This window comes from Rhincodon typus, chromosome 48 (assembly GCF_021869965.1).
Source record: "Rhincodon typus isolate 14 chromosome 48, sRhiTyp1.1, whole genome shotgun sequence".
NCBI classification, from domain to species: Eukaryota; Metazoa; Chordata; class Chondrichthyes; order Orectolobiformes; family Rhincodontidae; genus Rhincodon; species Rhincodon typus.
The window spans coordinates 320,450-328,939 of NC_063379.1; positions in this window are offsets into that span (position 1 = coordinate 320,450).

The following is an 8,490-nucleotide window of genomic DNA, read 5'->3' on the forward strand; positions in this document are numbered from 1 at the left end:
CTCTCTGCTCCTCTGATGCTGCTTGGCCTGCTGTGTTCATCCAGCCCCGCACCTTGTTGTCTTGTATTTATTCATAGGATGCTGGCATCACCAGATACTTCAGCATTTATTGTACACAAAGCCATTTAGAGTCAATCATATTGTTGTGGCCTAAAGTCACATGTAGGCCAGACCAGGCGAGGGTGGCAGGTTTCCTTCCCTCTGGGACATTAGTGAACCACATGGGTTTTTTCAAAAAATGACAATGATTTTGTGGCCATCGTTAGAATTATAATTCTAAGTTTAAACGGAAATCTAATTCCACTGTCTGCCATGACGGGATTTGCATCTCGGCCCCGAGAATATCAATCGTCTTTCTGGTTTCATCATATACTGATAATACCACCGGACCAATGCCTCCTGGCCTTTGGCCTATGCCCCGTAATGCCTTTGCTGAACAAAAATTTATCTACCTCTGATTTAAAATTAACATCTGATCCAACATCCACTGCTGTTTGTGGAATATAGTTGTAAATTTGAGAAAAATGATTGAAATTGTTGGCATAAAATCCGATTTCACTCGCTCATGATAAAACGAACTTGAACAAGCATCGAATGTATCAGTTAACAGAACTCAGAATGTAATAAATAAGTGGCTAATTTCATCATTTAATACTTTTTTTCATCAACAGGTTTCACTCAAGCATGTTGTTCATCTCTTAAAATTATCATGGATGCAAAGCTTAAAGTTTTACTTCTTCCTTAGGTTTCTCAATGTTTGAGAAACCACAGTTTAACATCCATAAGAAGGGACGAGGAATTTGCGTTTAAACAGTCTGTCTGACTGACTGCTTCAGAATCATGAGTCCTGCCTTGCAGGCTAAAACATATCTCATATTTGGTACATTTTTGTCTCTTGCCTTCCTGCATTTGAAATAGAGTGATATTCTGAGTTGATGATTTTTGGATGTTCGCCTGAGGAGGGACAATGTCAATTAAATAGCATTGTATTGGAATGGATACAGGAACAGAGAAGGGTTCAGCTTGGCTCTGGAACTCAGTCAGCACGGGTGGCCAGAAGTGGAAAAACGTGTCAAAAACTGCATTCCTACATTCTGCATTGTAGCAATATTAAAAGCAGAAGAAATGCAGATGCTGCGAATCAGAGACAAAAACCGAAAACACTGGAAAAGCTCAGTGGATCCGGCAGCGTCTGTGGAGAGAAATCAAAGTTAACATTTTAGATCCAGTGACCCTTCATCAGAAATCTTCTCTCCACAGATGCTGAGCTTTTTCAACGATTTCTGTTTTTATTTCTGGAAAAGCTCAGTGGACTCGGCAGCATCTGCGGAGAGAAACCAGAGTTTACGTTTCAGGTCCAGTGACCCTTCATCAGAACAGTTCTCTTCGCAGATAGAACATAGAACATAGAAGAGTACAGCACAGGACAGGCCCTTTGGTCCACGATGTTGTGCCGAACTTTTACCCTGAAGCTAAGGTCTATCTAACCTCCACCCTTACCTTATACTATCATCCATATGCCTACGTATAGCCGCTTAAATGCCCCTAATGAGGCCGACTCCATTTAATTTTAAAAAAGCAGTGCTTAAGAGAAAGACCGCTACTTCAGAGCTCGGACAGAATCAATGGGCCTAATGGCCTGCTTCTGCACACTAGTAATTATTGGACTCTGGTCTGCAGCTCTAAGCTGGGAATAAATTACAAGAGCAATACAGAGAGGAACGTAGTTTTAATTTTCGCAAATTCCTGCAAGGCATCCAACATCCTGAACAGTAAGATAACCTTCGTATTGAAGAAAGGTGGACTGCAAGTCAGCCGCAAAAAAAAACACAGAAACTAACAATTCGAGGCAAAAGGTATTGAAGTGGTCTGGTGGAAAGTTAGAATTGGTGTTACATTAAAAAAAAGCTGTAGGAACGCTGTCCTTTACCATTTGCAGGAATAATATAAGATCAGGAAACAGAGATACTCTTTTAAGATTGGAAGACAGAGCGAAATTGAAAGAAAAGTGAAACTAGACGAGGAACATCATAAAATAACAGAGTAAGACATTATTACTGGATGAAGTTGGAAAGTGACATTTCATCACACGATAGTTAAGTGGCTACATTTTGGAGGGAATATGGATTTTCCAAGTCAACCTCAGAACACAAGTGCCTAGGAAGTGCGAAGGGATTTAGAGGGCTAGTGGAGCAGATTCTCAAATTTCTCACATCATTATTGTGGGCCAGGCAACCTCTGTTCAAATATGCGAAGAACATAGCCTAGACCCGAACTTTAATCTTGTTTGAAGGCAAGTGTAAGGTACTGTCTTGCATATGTAATGCGAGTGGTCATGCTACTCAGCTTTCAGCAAACCAAGTTTTCTGCATAAACTCATTTAAAATACAAACAAAAGAAAGAAGAATTTTTATAATTTTAACTCTTTTGATAAAACTAACAGAATGTTAGACTGTTTAACTGCAAAATTGTTCGAATATAATAACATTGAATAAAAACACACTTGGCAAAGTCAAATTCAGTAAATAGATTGTCTCACATGATGTTTCTCCAACTGGAAGAAAAGAAAACCTAAGGCCATCTTACCTGTGATTTCTGCTTTCCCCAATTTCTATCCTTCACAAATTAACATTGATGTCGGAAGTCCAGTTTTGACTAATGAACTGACTCATAATCATCTGCCATTTTTGTTGTTCATCTTACAATTTTAATTCTCTGCTCTTCCACATGAGTTCGCATTACTTCAGGAAGTGAATTTTTGAACTCCAACAAAATAACAGTCTCTCTAAGAAAGTCATGTGTCTAATCTATTTTCACTGCCCTTATCCACTTCTCAAAAATACTTCATTTGATCCTTTCGTTTGTATGTACGTTTGAGCAGGTTCCCTCCTTATATTCATAAGACGTTGTATGTAGGCTTCTGGCACTAGTTCAAATAGATTTAAGATGGCCTTTTTCACCTAACCATAGTCCCCAGAGCCCTCCTCTGATAGTGATGTGAAAAACCTCAATAGCTGTACTTACCATCTTTGTTTGAATCAACAATACCCACATGGTCAACGGCCATTTAAATCGCTTAGCCAGTTTCCCAAATGAAATTTGAACAAAAAGGTTCTACTTATTTCTCTCCGAACTTTGGTAACGCTTGGACATATTCAAACAGATCCCCATCAGGCTTTTGGCTACGATGGGTCTGCCCTTTGTCAGTGCCCTCATCACTAGTCATCCCTTCTACCTTTGCAAATTCAGTCGACTTTCCACTTTCATTGCCAACTTCTGAAGCTCAAAATCTTTCTGCTTCCCCCTTTCTTGTGCTGGGGCCATCCTTTCATTTTCTCTGCCCTCTTTTTAATCTACATTCAAACTGTGAAAAAATTTCCTTTTCTATCTCATTTTATTCTGCAAGGGCCATTCTTTCCTTTTTCTTTCCTTCTGCCAGAGCTAGTCTTATTTTCCCTTTCTTTCTGTTCTGCTAGGACTATTCTTTCCTTTCCTTTTCGTACTGCTCGATCTATTCCTTCATTTTCTTTCTCCCTTGGCATTGCCTGTAATTCAAGCTGCTTCGTTTGCATGATTCCTTTTGTATTCCTGAAGATGCTGAGCTCTTGCTGCAATTATTTCCACTTTCTTCGCAAACACTACTTCAACTTGCTTGCCAACACAAAAAGCTTTGCCTTGCTCACTTTCTGGAAAACATACCGAACGATTTCTTCCACACTGAAAATACCATTATTACACAAGAGACTCCTTAGTTAAAACAACTGAATACATGACCCGAAAAAAAGCAACACTCGCTAATCACTGCATTTGAGTCAAATCATCCTCAAATCAAGCTGGAATTAGAGATTGCGATCGCGGACACGCCCCCAATTTGTTATGGACCACGCCAAACCCCTCCAAATATATCAAGGAGATAGCCTAGACCCTAACTTTTATCTTACTTAAAGGCAAGTGTAAGGTGCTGTGTTCCAAATGGAATTCGAGTGGTCATGCTGCTTAGCTTTAAGGAAAACATACTTTATTCTTACACCTGCTAAAATACGAAGAACAATTGCCATTAACGTTAACTCTATTCGAAACCTTAGCAGAATAGTAGTCCAGTTATGCACTAAATAGCATCTGTTCCAAAAGGGCAACATCGTATAAACATACCCTTTGGCAAAGGCACACTCAGTGAAATATATTGCCTTACGCGTGATGCTTCCCCAGCCCAGGAGGAAAGAGCACCAAGGGAAAGTTCTGGCAGGGGAGAGAGAGAGAGAGAGACTCAAGCTTTTTGCTGTGACTGAGAGAGATGTATGACAGCTTCGACAGCCAACTTCAGAACCCCAGCAACTGAAAGCTAAGTTAAAACACTGGTTCTGTGACAACCTGACTGCACCCATTCAGCATGCTTCTTTTATCTATATTAAGAAAAGAAACAGGGTTTCGCAAGCTGATTACTTTATTGGTTTGGAAGAAACAATTCGATACCATTAGATTGAAATATCTCATCAAAATAAAAGGGAAGAAAATGAATCTCTCAAAGCCACTGGATCGTCACACCATTGCAAATGTCAACACGTCTTCAGGAGTCAATAAATGTCAAAAAGGTATTGAGGTCCATTTCGGGAAGAAACACGTCAAAACATCGAAATTAAAAGATTTAACAACACAGAACATTAGGTTTGGTGGACTTCATTTTGACAGTGTCCTTCCTGTTATACAGAAAGGTACACTGCCAAAGTGCAAAGAGTGCTGTCATTGAAGAAATCATTTCCAGGCTGAGAGAAAGGAAATACTAATTCTGTCATTTAATTGGTATTAACATAATCAATTATGGATAAATTAACGGTAAACTACGATGAATGCTCGAGATCTAAAACAAAAACTGAAAAGGCTGGAATTAGGCTCCTCAACAAGAAGCAGCTGTCGAGATAGGAGGGGAGTTAATGTTTCTCAATAAATATGAGCTATCTTCAAAGCAAATATTTTACTCTTATACTGTCTTGGTTTGGACGACTCACTTCATATTCACAGCACTCTGTGTCCTTTCCTTTTACTTATTCATTACATTTCTCGTTCTGATCTCTGTATCAAGAAAATCTGTCCTGTGTCTTCCTTCGTTAGAGGTGTCTCTTAACCAAGACACACCTCGCTGAGAAAAGGACATGTCGCGACTTAAAACACGGGTCAGTGTTTGCTAGAAAAAATTATCATCTTTTGTTTCGGCCATTCACAGGATGTGCGTGTTGCTGACTACATGAGCATTTATTACCCACCTCTAATTACCCCAAAGTACAGTTAAGAGTCAACCACACAGTTCTGGGACTGGAGTCACATGGAGCTCAGATCGTATAAGAATCGCTAATTTAATTCCTTAGAGGACATTAGTGCACAACAAGAGTTTTTCTGACAATCAATAATGGTGACATGGTCATCAGATTGTTATTTTTCAAATTAAAATGCAATTGTTTACCATGGTAAGATTTAAAAGCAGCTCCCCACAATATTAACAATGTTTCAGATTTCGAGTCTGGTAACAATGCCACTGGGCCTTTTCTTCTGACTTGAAAGCATCACACATTCTAAGGAGTTGAAGAGCTTAAAATAGGGCACTTTGGTTAGTTATGAGCCATTGGATCTGGGAGCAGAAGTGGGCCATTCGGCCCCTCGAGCTTGCTTCGCTATTCAGTTGGATCATGGTATTCCTCACGTCCACTTTCCTGCCTGTTCCCCATAATACTTCATTCCCCAATTTGTCAAGAATCTGAACCTTACATATCAATGGCTGGCTCACAGCTCTCTGTGATAAGAATTTCCAAGATTCACAATCCTCTGAGGGAAGAAATTCCTACTCATGTCCGTCCTAAATGAATGATCTCTTCTTGTAGATTACGAAGAGTCTTGACGGGGTAAATATTTCCAGGATACTTCAGACCACAGGAGAACCTAGAGCTAGGGAACACAGTGTAAGAAAAAAGGAGTGCCAATTTAAGTGATGTTAGTTGTGAGGTCAGTGAGGTATCCGAATGGACAGTGACAATAACAGTGAGGTCAGTGATATATATGGAGGGACAGTGATGGTGAGAATGAATTTTTGTGATGTATAAGATTGGCCAATGACAACAAGAGTGTGGTCAGGGATTTATAAATTGTAATAAATTGTCATCGCAGGATGGAACTCATGGCGTTTCAGTTCACACAATTTTTGCGAGCAGATTATGGATTCTGCTTCTTTATGTGGTTATGATGACCCGTCTCTCTCTCTCTCTTTCTCTCTCATTCTGTGTGTGTGTGAGTGTATGCGTGCGTGTGCGCACATGTGCCACTGTCCCTATCTCTTTGCTGCTCTCTCTATCACTCATCCTGTCTCTTTTTCAATCCTTCACTGTCTCACCATTTTGCTTTCTCTCACACATCATTTCTTCCTCACCCTTTAATACACCATTGCTGGATATTACCTAATCACTACCAATACCCCAGACATTGAGGAGGATGACCCTGCTGGATGAAATGGCTGGCTGTATACTGGCCTGGGGCTTTATTTGTACTTGACTCACTTGGAGTGAGTTCATTAACTTTGTTGTTTTAGTGGGTAGTTAGGGACAAATACATGACAGTCAAATGTAAGCAAGTCCAGGGAAGGTCTGTGGATGTTTCCAAATCACAAATCAGATTATTTTTAACAGTAAAGTGGTAGTTTCATGATCTTTATTGATGTTTCTCATATTTTAATTACATACTTATTCATCAATGTTCTTCCTTGTGATGAATTTTGATTCCAAATTTTTCATGGACAATGTTTCCACCGTCCTTCTCCCCAGACTTAGCTAAAAGTTAAATGCCTAATTAAGGCCTTCCATTATGCAAACTCATTTCACGGTTGGTCTCAAGCTGTGCTATAAAAGGGAGACCCTTGCTCATCTCTAATCCATTCTCATTGAAACGATGGAGCGAGGCAGGGAGTGAGCATTCTTCTAAAGAATGGTGCAACCAATAATTTTACAGATAAAGGATATCTTCTATCCTGTGCTCGCAACCTTTGGTGTTCCAGGTAGGTTCCAGACAGGGTTACTGGACTCAAAACATTAACTCAGTTTCTCCCTCCACAGATGCTGCCAGCCTGCTGAGTTCCTCCAGCTGGTTTGGTTTCTGTTTGTATCAGATCTCCAACATCTACAGCTCTTTATTTTATTTGATTAATATATCTGTTTGTCTAATAGTTGCAGTCGAACCTTTTGTGAATTGTAATGTTATAGTGTACATAAGAACAGCAATAGGTCACTCAGCGCTTCGTGCCCGTTGTGCCTTTCACTGAGATCATGGCTGATCTGTGACCCAACTCCACTGACTTGTCTCCAGCCCGTATGACTTCATACGATTGTGCAACCAAAAAAATGTTAATTTCCAAAATTGAACAATTGATCGAGTAAAAACTGCAGTTTGTAGAAAAGATTTCCAAACCTCTCCCACCCTTTGTTTGAAAAGTGTTTCTAATGTCTGTTTTCTCTGTTTTGAAGTTGGGCCTCGCCATTTGAGAAAGAAATGGGAAATTTCTTTTTCTGTTTCTTTGTGCATCGTATGAAGTTAGAAATCACAGCCTCAGAAGGCAGTGGACCCAGAATCCTTAAATATTTTCAACACAGATATTGATAGTTTCTTCTTTGATGGGGAATAGAGGGACATTTGGGATCGATTGAATGTGGAATTCAAAACTTAAACAGAACATCATAATCTTATTTAATGGCACAGCAGGCTCGAGGGGCTGAATAGGCTACTCGTGTTCTTGTTCCGTAAATCCACACACAACAGAGAGATGTACATTTAGCTGTGGAACCTGCTTTTTGATACATTGAAAAAAAAATGATCGCCCCAGCCATGATTACTTTTTCAGAATTTATTTATTTTATCTCTTTAAAACTTTCATTCTTACTTCTTGCAACGTGACACGGTCATTGTTATTCATCTTGCATTGACCTTGAGAAGGTACTGGTGAGCCTCCCTCTTGAAACACTGATTTGATTTGGTTTAATTTATTCTTGTCATATATGCATAGGTACAGTGATAAGTTCTGTTTTGCTTGCTGTGCAAGCAGATCATACCACACAAAGTGCATTACAGTAATAGATCAGAGCAAAAAATACAGTGCTACTACTGCAGAGAAGGTGAACAAAGAGTGAGATCAACATTGAATTTAGAATTTGAGAGGTTCATTCAAGTCTAATAGTAAAAAAGCTGTTCCTGAATCTATCCGTACGTGTATATAGACTTCTTCTGCATGATGGAAGAGAGCGGAAGTGAGTATTACCGGGATGTGGCGGGGGGTGGGGGGGCGCGGGGGGGTGCGGTGGTGGGAATCTTTGATTATGTTGGTTGCTCTTCTGATGCAGTGGGGATTATATATGGAGTTAACGAATGGAAGGCTGATCTGCATGATGGACTGACTGTGTTCACAACTCTCTGTAGTTTCTTATGGTCTTGGAAAGAGCAGTTGCTAAACCACGTTGT